Source organism: Homarus americanus, unplaced genomic scaffold (assembly GCF_018991925.1).
Source record: "Homarus americanus isolate GMGI-L3 unplaced genomic scaffold, GMGI_Hamer_2.0 scaffold21004, whole genome shotgun sequence".
NCBI lineage: Eukaryota > Metazoa > Arthropoda > Malacostraca > Decapoda > Nephropidae > Homarus > Homarus americanus.
In genome coordinates, this window is record NW_024746832.1 from 139,833 (window position 1) to 159,423 (window position 19,591).

Genomic DNA, 19,591 nt, shown 5'->3' on the forward strand with positions numbered 1-19,591 from the left:
TTCCACAGATGTAGCAGAATATATCTGGGTCATTGCAGCAATTCCGTCTTTGGGATGTTGAAGCCATTGCCAGGTTATCAGTTTTCACCTGAAAATGATAAAAAAGAGGAGTTAGATTTATTACAAGTTCAAAATAACTATGTTATATAAATTAACCACCACAATTTTTAGACACGAACCTGCAAAAAACTCTGAAAACGGAATTTTTGGTGAAATCCATCAAAATAGGGAATACCGATAGCGCAAAAACGTTACGTGATGGAGCAAATCTGAGATCAGATTTGGATTCAGCACCTTAAAGTTAGTAAAAAACAGTTAAAAGGTTTCATGCCAGAAAAAAAAAAAATTTTGTAGACCAGTGTTATGTAACTGTGATGGTGTTAATTATGTAGCTGTGTTAAATAGTGTTAATTATGTAGCTGTGTTAGTGTTAATTATGTAGCGGTGTTAAATAGTGTTAATTATGTAGCTGTATTAAATAATGTTAATTATGTAGCTGTGTTATAGTGAAGGTTGTGGACTTGAACTCTCTGTTGTGATGACTAATATGAGAGCCAGTGATGCGTGAAGTGTTTAATATTATTATTATTATTATTATTATTATTATTATTATTATTATTATTATTATTACTATTATTATTATTATTATTATTATTATTATTATTATTATTATTATTATTATTATTAGTGTTGTTATAATGACTTTTATTCATTATTGTTGTTGTTTGGGTGAAATAACTACACTGGCTTTATGGTTTCGTGTTTGTTATAGACAGAGGTTTTCACTTTGGTTTTAACATCTTCATTAGCATATTCTGGGTGTCAGTTGCCAAGTGTGTGTGTGTGTGTGTGTGTGTGTATGTGTGTGTGTGTGTGTGTGTGTGTGTTATGGACGTACATTTTGTTTTGTATTTTTGTATCTGCCTGTATATAAACTAACCTAACCTAAGTATCGTATAGTCCTGTATAGGAGATGAACGCCTCGCTACCTAAGGATAAAACTTGTAAATTTCACAAGGGCTTCTGTAGTGGGAGATCCCTTTGACTCACACTCCACCGTCAACAAGTACTTACAACACCCACCCACTGAACATAAACCATATGGCAAAACGAGGCTATGTTTCTGGGGAGTCCAATGGGTAGAAGGATTACACCCAAGTACCCTAAGGCGCAGGATCAGACACTCTCCTGTAGTCAACATGAACAGAATGCGACGACCTATGATGAGGATAGACACTGTAAAGATTCGTGTTGTCACGTGTGAATGTCTTGATTTTTCTTACGACATGAGTTGAGGACGACGCGTAGGATGTAAGTGACCTCGAATACACACCAGCAAGAGGAGAGGAAGGAATGACCCTGTGTTAGTTGCTGCAGTCATGTTTTCTTCCTGTCCTTACTCTTGATTGGACAGAGAAAACTCCTGGTCGTCAGGGTGGAAAGAAGAACTGGTTGTCTTGCTCTCAGGGTTGGAACATTACCTCCGAGTTCTAGAAACTCTCTTACACGAGTACGACAAATCACTGCTGTAGAGTTGTCCGCCGTCAGCTTCCAGGGTATATCCTCACATGACCTGGGACCTGGCGGGCGGTGAGCATCTAGCACGCCGGGGGATCGGCCGCAGCACCTGCTAAAAGTACAAAGCCCTCCACAATAAGCTCTGCCCTTTTCTGTGTGTTTGGTAAGATCTTGAAGTATCAGTGTTAGAACGTTGTCTCAGGGTTAGTTAACAGCATAATGACTCTTCATTTTCCATCACATCTCCTTCACATGACTCTCAGTGTGGGGTCTCAAGTACACACACACACACACACACACACACACAAAGAGAAGAGGGTGGTGACCTCCCTGGTCCTGTGAGGGCAGCAGAATACTGCCTCCCTCCGCCACGCTCCTGGTGGTGTGTTTGCGTGGCCTCTGTTATTATTTTGATCATGTGGAGTGTGTGTGCGGGTGTGTGTGTGTGCAGGTCCCGCCCGTGTCACCCCCTCCTGCTGCCCCACAAACCCCTCCTCCCCTCATCTCACCTCCCTCACACACACCATGATTTAACCTACTCCAGCCTACACTGGAATAGCTCTTCCTAATAGGGCGACGTGGCTGTCAGGTCAGTTACTTCTGGGTGGCGGCACTCGTGGATGAGTCTGTAAATGAGGAGATATAAAGGGTGTCCAGGGCCCCTGTGTCTGGGCCAACTCCCTGACCTAGACCACTCCCGCGTCCTTCCTGGGATTAGAACCGCAGAGTGTAACTCCTGGTAGTGTTGGTGGGTCATGGACGTATACCCGAGTACCGCGGAGATGAAGAGACAGATAACCTTGACCAGACTTCATATTGGCCACTCTAACCTGACAAAGGCCGCCTCACGACCCAGGAGCACACACACACATACACTACTACTACTACTTTGCTGTCACTCGGAATCATGACGCTCATCCAGCTATGATACAATGATATGAGTTATTAAGGATGTCACTTAGGTTGGTGAGTTATGAGGTAACTGAAGAGGCCGATACGGGACCGGCAGAGTTGTTCACAGATGTTGCACATTGTCATGGTTTTTCATAATTTAGTTTGTGGTGTCTAAGTGTGGATTATATTATATAAAGATTATAATATATTGTGTTTCTTATATTTCTTACCGTAGAGTTCGATACCTTCACACTGGTTACTTACAGGAGATTATGGTGTATCTACGTAGAAATTCACTCCACCGCCCGACATTCCATGATTTATATTTGATAAATGATGATTTAATGAGTTACATTAATTTCCAACATCCATCTAAGTTATTGGTTATAATTTGTCATAACCAATCAGTCATTACCTTGAGTAATAATAAGATAGGATCACAGATACGGGCAGATAATTGCACTTACATTTATTTGTCAAGCTTCCATACAATGATTTACAATTTGCATGGATATATATGAGTCACTCACGTTCACGCTGTAATAAAATTAATCTTCTAAAACAGGGAATTTTCAACTTGGGGACAAATGTGATTACTCTACTATGGGTATGACTTCACAGTGCCTTAATTATTCAAGTGATACATTTATTGCCAGCCTGGATTGCTTGCCAGCCTGGATTGCTCTTGTTGCAACCAGGCTTCTGCACAAGAAGCTCTTTCCACGGGGAATAACAACAAAAGGGTACTCTTGGGTTACCACATATAGTCTCGCGTCACTGACAGTCACTGTAGACGGTTGTCGCGGCAAGGAGAACTGGTAAGCGTGATTTGATTAACCACATAGGTGCAATAGACCAGCCTGGATTGCTTTTGTCGCAACCAGGCTTCCACACGTGGATTTTCCACGGGGATAACAAACCCCGGTTAACTAAACTTAATCTCATGTCGATCACGGTCACTGTAGACGGGTGTCGTGCAGGAGAACTCTGTAAGGGTGAATTGATTAACCATTTACTGTAGGTTTGATAGGCCAGCCTGGATTGCTCTTGTTGCAACCAGGCATCCACACGTGATATTTCCACGGGGATAACAACTTAGGTTAGCACACTTAGTCTCGTGTCACTGATGGTCCATGGGACGAGGTGGCGGTGGAGGACTCTGTGTGGTGTCCCGTTCCCTTCAAGAGGGAGAGGGTGGGGACGACGTCTTAACTAACCCATGGCCTAGGGGGTACTACTTAAAATGTGGTTTTGTGGCTTGAGGCGATGAGCAGTACAACACTGTCTCACTGGCCTCCCCCTATAGGCTGGCTAACATACCACTAATGGAAAATATAGTGCAGTCAAGGCCTCGCCGGGTGCCTTATCTCTAGTAAAACAAACTTGATTGCGTGGGTAAGCCTAACGCTACCCATGAAACACATGTGGAGGGCTACATCTAGTGTGGAGGGCCAGCATATTTCTGGTGTTGGCGCTTGCTTGTCTGGGTTTGCAGTTGGGCTAACTTGAAAGTATTGACACCTTCTTGTGTGGTGCTCCTCCAAGCATTACGGTGTGGAGTAATCGTCTCCCAGGTGAGGGGGTCGATTTGGCACTTTTTCAGGTTTGTCTTAAGACTATCCTTATACCCATTTAGTTGCCCGCCAGTGTTACGTTTACTATTCGTTAGGTGACTGTAAAGTAGCTGCTTTGGCAGTCTACTGTCGTCCATGCAGGAAACATGGCCAGTCCAGCGTAGTTGTTCATGGATAATGGTAGCCTCGATGCTCATACAGTTGGTGTCAGCAAGAATACTGTCATTTGTTCTCTTGTCTTCCCAGCGAACTCGGAGGATGGAAGTTTTCAAGTGCCTTGATGTGCTTCCTGTATGTGTAGTTATGTAGCTTTGGGTGATTACTAGCCACTTCGCCATTAGGCTATTTCGGCCAAAGCTGTTTTTTTCCTGAGTCGTTTTCTTTGGACTTCTTCCTTGTTTCTTTTTGCTTTTCAATTTTCATTCTTCTTCTTGGTCTTGTTCTGGTATATTTTCGTAAAGGTCTAAAAACGGTGATGATTTTAATGTTACTAAATCCTTTTCTTCGGTCTTGTTTAATTCTGTGGTCTTGTTGGGGTCTTGATTCTTCTTTTCTTCGGTCTTCACTACAAGGAGAGCCTCCTTGTACTATTTTTCTTGCTTCGCAGCTTAACCAACCTACACTCCTCCCTCCACTTGGGACACTCCAGGTTGGAGGAGGAGTGAAGGCCACCACAACCTGTGCATTTCTTGGCGGCCGCCAAGCAGTTGGTGTGCTGGTCTTCCGTGTCCGCAACTGCAACAGACCTCCCTGAGCTCGACACTTCGCCAGATGGCCGTACCTCTGGCATTTGTAATACTTTGTTGGTCTTCTTTCATACGGTCTTACTGGGATGTTCTCCCATCCCAGCAATACGGTGCTTGGTAGATTCTTGGTAACCAACCAGTGCAGTTGCACTGGTCAGCTTCTGAACTATTGAGAGCTGGTCTCCGATCAACTCGGCCGTTTTTCTTTTTCAAGTAGTTTTATCGCGGTGGAGATGACTCCCAACACCAAGTTGTCCCCTGTGCGAGCTTCCACTAGTATCTGGATCCCGTTAATTTCTGTTATGTTGGCTGTTTGCTGGGTCTGTCCCCATTCCGCGAAGGTGACGATAGGGCCACCACTAACTGGTCTGCTGACGACCCTTGTCACTCCCCGTTTCCCAAGGAGTCAAAAACTCTTAGGACAAGGAGGTTTCGTTGCTTGCGCGAAGGGCATATGACTGGGTACAGTCTTACGACCTTCGCCTTGTCACAGGTCAGCATCATCAGGTTCACATAGTACCTCGTGAGCAGAGAAGATCTTGCCTCGCCGAGGTGCAGTTCTCAGTTGGGTGCTGTATGTGACCCATGTCTCGCTGCCTTCTAGCAGGGTGGGGAGGACCACTGCTCGATATATGAGCAACTTTGTAGATAATTTCAGCTCCCTACAGCTGAAGACACGGTTTCGGAGTCTGCCAAAGTGTGCATACGCGTCTGTGTAGGTGTTCAGGATCTCCTGTAGGTCGTGTTCAGTGTGAGCAACCTGAATGAGGTCGTCTGCATACAGAAGTTCAGTAATGGAAGCTGCCAACACCTTTGTTCTTGCCTGGAGTCGTCTTATGTTGAAAAGACGCCCCTTCACCCGGTACTCGATGTCCACCCCACCGGTTAAATCGGCACTGACACGAGTGAGGAAGGCAGCCAAGAAAATGTAAAAAGAATTGGTGCCAATACACACCCTTGTTTAACCCCTGTTTAGATGGGGAAGAACTCAGACTGGGTGCCATTGTGCAGGACACTGCCGTTCATGCCATCGAGGAGTTGCCTCACAGTGTCACAGTGGTCTGAGCTACACATGGCACGGGTGATGAGGATATCTCGGCGATCTCTTTCCCTGACAATGATATGCCAGTGTTTGGATTGTGGATGTTGCCACGAACCCTTTAACTTGTCGGCCTGTATAAACAAGGTATTGGTGATTGTGAGGCTGTGTGCAGCAAACTTGCTGAGGAGGAGTAGGCCGTTGGGATTACACTTGCCCTGTCCATTTCTCCCTATGGTTCCCTGTCAAATGTCAGCATCTCTGACAACTCTGGCATTGAAGTCACCAAGGCGCACAACCTTATCTTCTCTGGGGATAAAGGTTAGTACTCTGCCAAGGTCCGCATAAAAGGCCTCCTTGATGTCATCCTCTGCATCCAGTGTTGGGGCATATGCACTGATGAAAAAGGCATGACGTGAGTGATTCAGTGGGACTCTGAACGTCATGAGACGCTTGTTGATCCCGATAGGCATTGCAGTTAGCCTGTGTAGGATGTATTGCGATGGCAAAGCCAACTCCATAACTGCGGTTTCTCTCTGCAGCAGGCTTACACTTCCAGAAGAAGGTATAGCCAGACCCTCGTTCTGTGAGTTGACTCTCGTCTGGGAGCCTGGACTCAATACCTAGCCAGATTTTGTAACAAGGGCGGTTCTTCTTTCAAGACACTCATTTGTGCCAGTATCCTGAAGGGTCCTGACATTCCATGCAGCGACCATAAGAGGTTGTATAGTTTGTTTTTGTTTGGATCTGTGATTTTGATTGTGTTTTCGACCGCATAAGGATGACCTTACTGGATGCGGTTGCCCAGTCAGGTTGGTTTTCTAGGCAGGCTATGATTAGGGCCCCTTATCTAGCCCCCTCCCCATGTGGGTGAGCTGAGTGGCTCCTCGGAAGGGCTGCTCAGTCGCACAAACAGGACCGGATTGCACTGCTGCCAAGATCCCAGTGCATAAACGACCATCTTATCTGTGCTGCCCATGTGCAGAGTTGTGACTAGAGACTCCCAGCAGTCATCTCTGCACTTTCCCCGTCGCCACTCTTCCATCGCCATAGGACTTTAGGGGGTATAGGGGGTTTTGATGATGATGAGAGGTATGGTGAGTTGGATGATGGCTGCATGTGAGTTGATTTATGTGGTGAGGCAGGAGCACAGGCTGCAACCACACATCTTGGCTCTCCCTTTTCCTGATCCAGTGGTGCAAGTGTTGCAACGACTGGGGAGAGGGAGAGTTGCAATGGAGTGTCGATAGCCCAGTTTGTTAGGTTTCGCCTTAGTGGCCTGTCCATCATGCATTGTCTTCGCCCGTTGTAGTCGTTGGGTTCCCACGGTGGTCACCTCTTTTGCCTATACCGCCGTTGGGGTCTTGTTGGAGCTCTGCAAGTATGTCTGCCTGATGCGGGGCTCCACCTCAGATTTTTCGTTCGGGGTTTACTCCCGTAGCCTTATACATCCCAAGGTTAATCTGCAAGGCAGCGGGGCAATGGCTGTTAGGCGCCAGGATGTGTTCACATGCCAGTGGGCCTATGTGCCGTCCCTCTGGGGCCCACTGCTACTCCGAGATCCCCTGCTGGTCTAGCCTGGGCCCACGAGGCACCCAGTTACCGTGTGTTGCCACGAGGAGGCACAGCAGGAGTCTTGATGGTCAAGACTTATGCAAGTTGCTTCCCACTTCGCCACGAGGGCCAGCCAGCGGCGCAAAGCGAGAGGGAGCAAGCAATGCCTGCACCTTAATACTAACATAATGTTGTCACACAAGACGCATTGCACCACCCTGTATGTACACCCAATAAAAATTATTGCACCTTTACGGCGTGATACAATATGACACGGGTGTCGAATAATTTTTTAGTAGGTGTACACACACACACACCGGGCGAGGCTGACCATAACATTCAGGCTGCAGGTTGGGTTAGTATAATATAATCATAAGGTAAAATGATCCTGGGTGCCTATGTTCAGATGATCATTATAAAAACAAAATAATAATCAACCATATAATTAAATAAAAGAAAAAAGCTTCCTAATTTGTGAGATAATATTGTACAATCGAGATACTGAACAAGGCGGCGATGCTCAGGCGTTACAAGAATTCCCAAACAGACGCGTTAAAATAGAACCATTAATGAGGCAGTCAATCACGGTGGCGAGGGTGTGACTCACTACTGAAGGATCTCTCATTACACTACTAAGTAAAATTAGGAAGTGATTTATGTGTTTAGTTTAGCCTGTGTGTGTGTGTGTGTGTGTGTGTGTGTGTGTGTGTGTGTGTGTGTGTGTGTGTGTGTGTGTGTGTGTAAACGAAATGTAAATAGAAACATAATTATATATCTCTTCACTTTTAGTCACACCTCAGCTACCGACGGAGAGGCTGAAGGTTTGCAGGTGTCTTACGAGTGTAGAGCGGCGTGACATGTTGCTGGGTGTTGAGATGATGCAGCCTGTGTGTCTTATCAACCCCCCTCCTCCTCTAACCTCCCCATCCTCCCCCTCCCTTCCCCCCTCCTCTTACCCCATCCCTCCCCCTCCCATCCTCTCCCTCCCTTCCCCTCCTCTTCACCCCCATCCTCTCCCTCCCATCCTCCCCCCCCTTCCTCCCCTTACCCGCCCATCCCTCCCTCCCATCCTCTCCCTCCCTTCCCTCCTCTTACCCCCCATCCTCTCCTCCCATCCTCCCCTCCCTTCCCCTCCCCTTACCCCCCATCCTCTTCCTCCCATCCTCTCTCCTTCCCTCCCTTACCCCCATCCTCTCCCTCCCATCCTCTCCCTTCCCTCCATCCCCTCTCCCCCCCTTCACCCTTGGAAACACCATCAGTTATACTCGTGAGGAAGGTAATGAGATGTTATTGAGTCATATCCAAGTTATGAAATATTAAATTGTTGTGTGAGTGACGGTTCTTATTATTTACTGGTCACTGAAGCTTTGTGTTGACGTAACTCTTAATATCTAGACTAATGGGCTTCTCCCGCCCGCTTTACCAGGCCCCGTGTGCCAGACTGGTAACTATTATTCACACGGCACGTATCTTGACAGCTTGGCGCTCTTACACTGCATTGCGGGGACAACATTTCATGTATATTTTTGCTGGGTGCGACAAATGAATTTGGGAGGAACTGTCCACATGTCACCCTTACTTCTGAGTTTCCTGAAAGCTGATGGCCTCTTAACGCCCGCGTCTTTCTGCTGTTTGTTGAGAGAAACATTGTGGTGTGTTTCATGTTTGTTTTGTTATATACGTACGGTTGAGAATGAAATGCGTGTATATGTTATAATAAAATTCTCATATCAGTTAATTGATCATGGTGGAGTAGAGAGCAGCTTACAGGGGCAGTTGGTAGCGAACTGTCGAGAGCTGGTGGACTTGTGGCGGCTGAGTGACTCGTGAATAGTGTTGTTTGTAGTCCACTGCCACACACACACATGACAAAATGACATCGTTTTCAAGATGCATATCCCCCCCCCCCCGCCACACCGTAGTCTCACATAACGTTGACAATCTTACAACATATATTAGATATCAACCTAACCTAACCTAACCTAACCTAACCTAACCTAAGCTGCCAACGGAGCAGAATCCTAACATAGATTTGTTAGTAGTACAGTACAGTATACCCCTCGATGACCAACTTGAGTGTGACGTTGGAATTAATGATCAGAAGTAGTCAAGATCTATAACATGGATGACAAACAAAGAGCAATTGAAGACCTGAGGGGTAGGTGTAGGTGTGGGTGTGTAGGTGTGGGTGTGTAGGTGTGGGTGTGTAGGTGTAGGGAGGAATAGATTACCCCTTTATGCATGAGCAACAACAACTCCCATTTATTACCGCCCTTAACCACACCAGTCCATCAACCTGCCCACCCATCTATCGTCTCCGCCCACCCCATCACCCCCCAATCATCCCCCCATCACCCCATTACCCGATGGAGAGATGACCCATTAGATTTATAAGCACTATTCTTACACACCCATACACTTACATGTATGGGAGGGACACACACACACACACACACACACACACACACACACACACACACACACACACACACACCTACCACATAGGGCATCACATGGGCCACCCCTACCCCACCTCCTCCCCCACCTCTTCCCTCCCTCCTCATCCCCCTCACACCTCTCCCCCAATTCTCCCTCCCTCTCTCCTCCTTAACCCAAATGAAATCTAATTTAATTAAGCCAAAGTTAACCTGACCTAACCTGACCTAACCTGACCTCACCTGACCTAACCGAACTTTTCTCTTCGTTACATTTAACCACTTTACAACCACACTTAAGTTAACTATTCCAACCACAACCTAACTACAGTAAAATATAAACACTCCTTATTATAACTACCAAACTAATTACCTAATCCCCCCCCCAAAAAAAAAATAGTTCAAGTTAAATAGAATTAATTAGATCAGGTAAAACACAAGTCACATAAAAAAATAATAACAAAGAAAATGGTCCACCGATAACATGACCTCCGATATAGAGAAGTTACCCGAGAAAAGTAAAACACCTTGGTCCACCTGGGAGAAAGATTTATACCTGGGTGTGTCTCACTTGATTGCAGGTAAAAAAAAAAAAAGGAGGAATTATGGTCAAGGACCCGTATATATGGCCCCGAGGTGGTCGATTATTATTGATGGCCCCCGTGTTCCCATTTACTCGAGGTATGGATAAACGGAACCAGCATTTTACGGGAGTTTGTCTTGGTTGTTAATGGAGGCAGGTCAATCAAACAAGAGACTGTGGTTGGGTCGATAAACTGTTGGTGATAGTGTTGAGGGGGGGGGGGGGTAGTCAGCCAGTCTTAAAGCCAGTCAGTCAGTCTTAAAGCCAGTCATCCAGCCTTAAAGCCATCCAGCCAGTCTTAAAGTCAGTCACTCAGTCTTAAAGCCATCCAACCAGTCTTAAAGCCATCAAGCCAGTCTTAAAGCCATGTAGCCAGTCTTAAAGCCAGTCAGTCAGCCTTAAAACAACAGCCATACACCTAAAAAAACACCCCTTTATCCAAGCCCCAAACATTTTAAAACATACACTGTACACTTAACACACAAACGACTCTTAACAAACAACAAACACAGACAGGATTACTTAACATAAACAAATAAACAAAGAATTACTTAACATATACAAACAAACACAGAATTACTTAACATAAACAAACACAGAATTACTTAACAAACAAACAAACACAGAATTAATTAACATAAACAAACAAACAAGACAAGAAGATTAACAACAACCAACCAACCATAACATTACCGTTATCCACTAAAGTGATTATCTCAGGTGAGAGAGCGTTCACCTGCCCTCACCCTCCCCCCCCTCACCCTCCTCCCTCTCCCCCTCACCCTCCCCCTCCCCACCCTCCCTCCCCCACCTCCCCCCTCCCCCCTCACCCCCTATCCTACTATCTCTCTCCCCCTCACCCCTACATTTTCTCCCTCTCTCTGGGGAGTTAGGGGGGGTTAGAGTGAGGTTGACGGAGGAATATACATACATACATACATACATACATACATACATACTGTACGTACATACATACATACATACATACATACATACATACATACATACTGTACATACATATATACTGTACATACATACATACATACTGTACATACATACATACATACATACATACATACATACATACTTGCATACTGTACATACATACATACCGTACGTACATACATACATACATACATACATACATACATACATACATACTGTACATACATACATACATATACATACATACATACATACACTGTACATACATACATACATACATACATATTAAGCATACATACTTCTGCATAATTGTACATACATACATACTGTATATACATACATACATACATACATACATACATACATACATATCCTTGGACCACTGAAGGGTCAAGATTGCACCTGGCGCTCCTCCGGAGCAGCCAGGTCAACTGTTGCTGCCCATACCAACTCCCTCCCCTGAACCCGCCTCCCCACCGGAATATCAACAAGTTCACGCCAGAAGTTACTATTTCATTTAGGAAAGGAATGGAACCAGTGTTAAACAGAGGTGAACAGTGGTGAACAGTGCTTAAGTCGGTGAGAACAACTCAACAGTAACAGTGGTACCCAAGTTGACCTTCACACAGTGAGGTCCCAGGTACCCAGTGATAACGGCCCGACCCTACAACCAGCGAAGTGTTAATCCGTCTACGATAGGAAGGCCTGGGACCACACCTCACTCATAGAACACCGTCTGTGAGGGAACTACTACACCACGTGAGGCCCCTCATAACACCATCTTTGAGGGAATTACTACACCACGTGAGGCCCCTCATAATACCATCTGTGAGGGAATTACTACACCACGTGAGGCCCCTCATAACACCATCTGTGAGGGAATTACTACACCACGTGAGGCCCCTCATAACACCATCTGTGAGGGAATTACTACACCACGTGAGGCCCGCATAACACCATCGGTGAGGGAATTACTACACCACGTGAGGCCCCTCATAACACCATCTGTGAGGGAATTACTACACCACGTGAGGCCCCTCACAACACCATCTGTGAGGGAACTACTACACCACGTGAGGTCCCTCCTAACACCATCTGGGAGGGAGTTACTACACTACGTGTTTGCTGTTCAACACCTACATTAATCTGTTTGTTCACTGTATGTTCCTTCACCTTTCTCTAATGAAGGCTTTTGTTAAACCACCAATGTATGTAATAAGTCATTTATGTCCAATGTATATTTTCAGCCTTCGGGCTGCAGAACTTTTTCAATAAACCGTTAATTATTATTATTATATTATTACTGTACGTACACATACATACATACATACATACATACATACTGTACATACATATATACTGTACATACATACATACTGTACATACATACATACATACATACATACATACTTGCATACTGTACATACATACATACTGTACGTACATACATACATACATACATACATACATACTGTACATACATACATACATACTTGCATACTGTACATACATACATACTGTACATACATACATACATACATACATACATACATACATACATACAAATGAATACCAGATGGATAATGATAAATAGATATTCATATTATATTTAGGTAAAACATTTTGGTGTTTATACGGAACGATGATAGATTGTGTTACCAAGTGTTCGTGTGTTACTCTCGTGTGTGTTACTCTTGTGTGTTACTCTCGTGTGTTACTCTTGTGTGTTACTCTCGTGTGTTACTCTTGTGTGTTACTCTCGTGTGTTACTCTTGTGTGTTACTCTTGTGTGTTACTCTTGTGTGTTACTCTTGTGTGTTACTCTCGTGTGTGTTACTCTCGTGTGTGTTACTTCGTGTGTTACTCGTGTGTGTTACTTCTGTGTGTTACTTCCTTGTGTGTGTTACTCTCGTGTGTGTTACTCTTGTGTGTTACTCTCGTGTGTGTTACTCTTGTGTGTTACTCTTGTGTGTTACTCTTGTGTGTTTTAAAAGTTTTGTTAGGTTAGGTTATTTTAGCTTAACCTAACCTAACCATATTAAGCACCTGTGTTAATAAAGTGTCTTGTCTCTGCCTACAGGTGAGCTGAGAGTGTGACCAGTACTACAGGTTGGTGAGTTGTGGCGGTGTACCTAACAGTAGTGTACTTGATAATGATACTGTGTACTGTAGTGTATTTATGGATGAGTAAGACTATAGGGTAGTGTACTGTAGGAAAATGTTGTAGTGTATTGTGTTGTATAGTGTTGGGTACTGTAATGTTCTGTAGTGTGTTTATCTACATGATGGTGCACTGTACTGTAGCACTCCAGAATCGACATCTTGTAGAATTACCTATGGATGTTACTTAACATGGAACCCTTCCTCCTTATATTCCTCCACCTTCTCCACCTCTTCCTTCTCCTCCTCTTCCATCTTCACCTTGTCCTCCTCCTCCATCTACACCACCTCCTCCATCTACACCACCTCCTCCATCTACACCACCTCCTCCATCTACACCACCTCCTCCATCTACACCACCTCCTCCATCTACTCCACCTCCCATACCTCCTTCTTGACTTACTCCTAAGTTATACCTTGAGGTTGTCGTCGAGTGTCGTCGCCCTTGAATAACCCTGATAGTCCCTCTTTGGCTGGGCGTCCCTCCAACACTCACTCTACGTTGACAGGATGTTGTTGTTGTTGTTGTTGTCAGATTCAGTCACACAAACGGACTTCTCTGACGTAAGTAATTTTCGGGCGTTGACACGATCATTGTCCAGAGACCAGACGGGAAGGCTTAGTCACGATAAGGTTCAAGGTCACTGAAACAAAAACTAATTAGAAGACTTTTGGGCCAGAGTTATAGATCAGGCTTAAGGCTTATACAATGTGAGTTTCAATCTCTTATGACTGATTAACGAACTAACTGGAAGACTGTTTCTCTCTCTCTCTCTCTCCGTTCCGGCTTTTGGTTTGTCCTCACGTGACCAAAGGAGCCTCTAGTCAGTACCCTCGTTCCTCACAGTAAGTCAGCCGAGGAACGGTTCTTGGCGAGTCTTGTGAGGGTCTCCTGATGGTGTTGGAGAGGGAAACATTAAACACAGGGACAAGTATTCAGCCCAGGTATTGGGACGATTAATCACCTGGACATAATATTGATTTAATATTATTATTCCACCTGTATCCTCTCTCACTGAGTGTCCCCCCCCCCAAAAAAAAAGAAGTAAATAAAACAAAAATAAAGTGGAGTAAAAATTAAATAAAAATAGCTTGGGTACTGGTAATTAAATGGTCTTTGAAGTGAGTTAATTGACACTAAAAGGTCAATTAACTGAACTTTCTTAAGGTGGTTTTGATTGATTTTAATTTGATTATGTTATTCGTAGGTCATGTTAGGTTCGTTCTTTTGGTTGGGTTACGATAGGTTAGGTGAGGTTAGGTTATTGTGATTGACTTTATGAATAATTTAGAAACTATTTTTTTGGGAGCGGTTTACTACGGATCATCTTTGTCTCCCAGGTATTAAAGCATAGATCACGAGAAGACATCGTATAACTAGGTGAAAGGAAGAGGACACACACACACACACACACACACACACACACACACACACACACACACACACACATTGATTTCACTAAAGTATTCGACCTAGTCGACCACAATTTAATCATCAACAAAGCTATTGACCTCGGGCTTCGAAGAAGTCTTACACCATGGCTTACAGACTTCCTCAGTGACCGACGCCAAGCTGTACGCTTCCGAGGGGCTGTCTCCACCTTTCAGTCACTCACCTGTGGCGTCCCCCAAGGCACCAAGATGGGACCACTCTGCTTCCTTATGCTTATCAATGATGCCCTAAGAGAAACCCCTGCTCGCTGGAAATATGTCGACGACTCTACTATTGGGATCAGCCTCAACAATTCTGCTCCCGACTATACCGCCCTTCAGGATTTATTGAACAGTCTCCAAAACTGGGTCACCACAACCACGTCACCATCAACCATACCAAGACCATGGTTATGCACATCAACCTCTCGTCCGACATTGTCCCACCCCCTTCCAATACTTTAGGTCCCAACACTCTCCAGGTTGTAGATTCCACTAAGCTCCTCGGCGTCACCATAGACAACAAACTAAATTCGAAACCACACGTCAGTGAAGTTGTCAAATCCTCCAGTTTCCGTCTCCACCTCCTCCGCCGACTCAAGTCCCTCGGAGTTCCTGCACCCGAGCTCCCCAGTGTTTACTCAACATTCATACTTCCCAAGCTCACCTATGTCTCCCCTGCCTGGTCTTCCTCCCTAAATGCCACACAACGTAAACACCTAGAAAAAGTGCAAAAGAGGGCATGCAAGATTATTCTCTCCCCTCCTACTCCACATATCAAGAAGCGCTCAACACACTGACCCTTTCGACTCTCACTGACCATCACCACGACCTCATCTGCAAATTTGGTAAGAAGCTTCTACACCATCCTCGACACCGGCTCCTACTACCACCTGAGATCCCTAGCCCGAGAATTGCTGTTCGACACCACAACCGCATCCAGCCCATACGAGCACGAACTGATCGCTATAAGAACAGCCCAGTCCCAACCATTGTAAAAATTATCAATAACTTGTAATAAACCAGTGTATTCACTCCCAGTAAATCCTACTTCTTGCACTGTCACTATGTTGAAATGCCCTGTAGTTTGAGCTTTTCCCCATCTAGTTATTATATATCTTATTTGTATCACTTATGTTACTTGTATATTATTTGTAAATCGAAACCCATTCCCCAAATATGTAACTGTATATTTTCAGCCTTCTGGCTGCTATGCTCTTTCAATAAACTGTTAATTATTATTATTATTATTATTATTATTATTTTTATTATTATTATTATTATTATTATTATTATATCACACACACACACACACACACACACGTACTGACCCCTCCTCCCCACACGTACTGACCTCCTCCCCACACACACATACACGTACTGACCCCCCCCCCCACACGCTGACCCACTCACTAGTCACGCTCACGCACGGTATATGTAAAAGAAAGAGTGAGAAGCGGTCCTCATTCTCACAGAGCCGTAGCGTGAAATTTCTCTCAACTGTCGTGAAGAGAGTGTTAAGCTGACAGTAGATTGGCCTCTATGCCATACAGGTAACACATCAGGTATCTATCTTTCTACAAGCGGGACAACGGCGTCTGATTGGCTGATTCACTTGCTGCTGGGAGACGTCTGATTGGCTGATTTAACTACTGTTCGGAGGCGTCTGATTGGCTGAGTCACTTATTGCTGGGAGACCTGTCATAGTGGAAACAAGATGGCGCGCGAGACCCAAGAATTGAAGTTTATGATGGGAACAAAATCACCAATACATTAAACCTCCTTATAACGGATTTCTCTCTCCATATAACGGACTTATCTCTCTATATACAACGGACTTCTCTCTCCATATAACGGATTTCTCTTTCCATTTAATACGTAAGGTGGAGGTTTCACATATAACGGACCCTCGATATAACGGATATGCTTCTATATAGTCCGTTAAATAGAGGTTTCACATCTAACGGACTTTCCTCTCCATATAGTCCGTTAAATAGAAGTTTCAGTGTAGGATTTGACGAAGGATTCTTTATCGTATACACGGTGGACAGGTATAAGACCAGGTGCGTGCTGTTTACCGTAGTTCACACCTGGCAGGATATCCTAGACGTCCTTACTGAGTGTTTGCGTCTTGGGGGGGGTATTTGGTTTGTTTGTCCAGTAAAAGCTCTATTTAACGGACTTTATGGCGAGGGAAGTCCGTTATATCGAGGGTCCGTTAGATAAAGAAACCTCAATCTAACGAATTATTATAGAGATTAAAGTACATTATATCGAGGGTCCGTTAGATGTGAATCTCCCTCCATTTAACGTATTATATATAGACAAGTCCGTTATATGGAGGTTTTCACTGTGTCACTTGAAATAAAGTTGGAGTTAGTTATGGAGAGACTGTTGGAGATAGTTAGGGAGAGACTGTTGGAGATAGTTAGGGAGAGAATGTTGGAGATAGTTAGGGAGAGACTGTTGGAGATAGTTAGGGAGAGACTGTTGAAGATAGTTAGGGAGAGACTGTTGGAGATAGTTAGGGAGAGAATCCTGGAGATAGTTAGGGAGAGACTGTTGGAGATAGTTAGGGAGAGAATGTTGGAGATAGTTAGGGAGAGACTGTTGGAGATAGTTAGGGAGAGACTGTTGGAGATAGTTAGGGAGAGACTGTTGGAGATAGTTAGGGAGAGACTGTTGGAGATTGTTAGGAGAGACTGTTGGAGATAGTTAGGAGAGAATCCTGAGATAGTTAGGGAGAGACTGTTGGAGATAGTTAGGGAGAGAATGTTGAGATAGTTAGGAGGAGATAGTTAGGAGAGTCTGTTGGAGATAGTTAGGGAGAGAAGAGATAGTTAGGAGAGAATCCTGGAGATAGTTAGGGAGAGACTGTTGGAGCTGGTTAGGGAGAGACTGTTGGAGATAGTTAGGGAGAGAATGTTGGAGATAGTTAGGGAGAGAATGTTGGAGATAGTTAGGGAGAGAATGTTGGAGATAGTTGGGAAGAGAATGTTGGAGATAGTTGGGAAGAGAATGTTGGAGATAGTTAGGGAGAGAATCCTGGAGATAGTTAGGGAGAGACTGTTGGAGCTGGTTAGGGAGAGACTGTTGGAGATAGTTAGGGAGAGACTGTTGGAGATAGTTAGGGAGAGAATGTTGGAGATAGTTAGGGAGAGACTGTTGGAGATAGTTAGGGAGAGAATCCTGGAGATAGTTAGGGAGAGAATCCTGGAGATAGTTAGGGAGAGAACCCTGGAGATAGTTAGGAAGAGAATGTTGGAGATAGTTAGGGAGAGAATCCTGGAGATAGTTAGGGAGAGAATGTTGGAGATAGTTAGGGAGAGACTGTTGGAGATAGTTAGGAAGATAATGTTGGAGTTATTAAGAGAGACACGTTGTATCTTTACAGTGTGATTGGAGGCAGTTATCAGTGCGGGCGTCCTGTCTCGTGGTTGTCAAGCAGTGTGACTCAAGTGCTGTTTATGTCAAGAGTGAGGTCTTTCTCTCTCTAATAGCCTGCTTGTTGCTTAATCCACCAATCAGAGAGAGAGAGAGTGGTCATGGATTGGTAATTGGTGGAGAGAAAGAGAGGGGGGGGAGGTGATTGTTTAGTAGTGCTGTAGGTAATAAGCACAGGCTCGAATATACGTTAATCGTGTACTGTACCTGACTTAATACTGTGACCATAATATAGTTGTGTAATATTGATGGTTTTAGTGTATAGAAATTGACAAAGGTAAATTACAGTATGAACAGAAAATAAGTCAAAGCTGTGCCTAGAATTTTGATATATCTTTAATAGAAATTTCCTTATTTTCCTTCCTGGTGGAGTGTTTTTGTCCTGTGGCCGTCAGCTGTTTTCCTCCTCCTTGGGTTGGGTTGGGATACTACTACTAATAATAGTATCTGGTAATATTTTCAGAATTAACAACCTTATATGGTTTGTTAATTTAGTTGCGTTACAAAATTTAACACTGTAATAGGGGAGTTAGCTAAAGGAGTTATCGTCTTAACCCCCCCCATCCCAGCAAACACCACGCTCCCTTCCTTTAAATTGTTTCTTAAAGAATATCTATTGTCTAAGTATTAATATGTTTTGTTATACCTACAGTACCTTACATATACCTGCCTTTATTGTACCACCAAAACCGTTTTATCAGGAATTATCATAGATATAGATAGAAATTTACCATTGCAATAAATATATTTGCCAACTAGACAACCATTTTCGTGACAGTTCTGTCCTCTTGTTCCACTTTATTACAACACATGTTGTACTGCTTTCCTCCCTTATCATATTTATGTTTATAAATTCCACTGTAAATTATGTATATACTTATAATATAAATGTAAAAAAAAATAATGATAAAAAATAAATAAAATAAATAAATAAATATCGAAGAGATAACCATGATAACATTCTGATATGTTCTTATTGCCACCATGCTGTGTACTATTCCAGTTGATACTGAATGTTACATAATACTTCCTTGAGATAAATGTATAGTATACAGTATATCTTTTTACTTTTATCCTCTTCGCCACTGATCGGCTTGTTAGCCGCTTGGGCGATCGGTCACGTCTCTTTTCCTTTATATTCTTCACCAAAAGGTCGGCTCGCTAGCCGCCCGGGCGATCGGTCACGTCTCTGTCACGCACTGTTGGCAAATACTGGGCATGCACCGGCTCCTGAATGTACCTGAACCCGCTCCAGTGTTGGTCAAGTC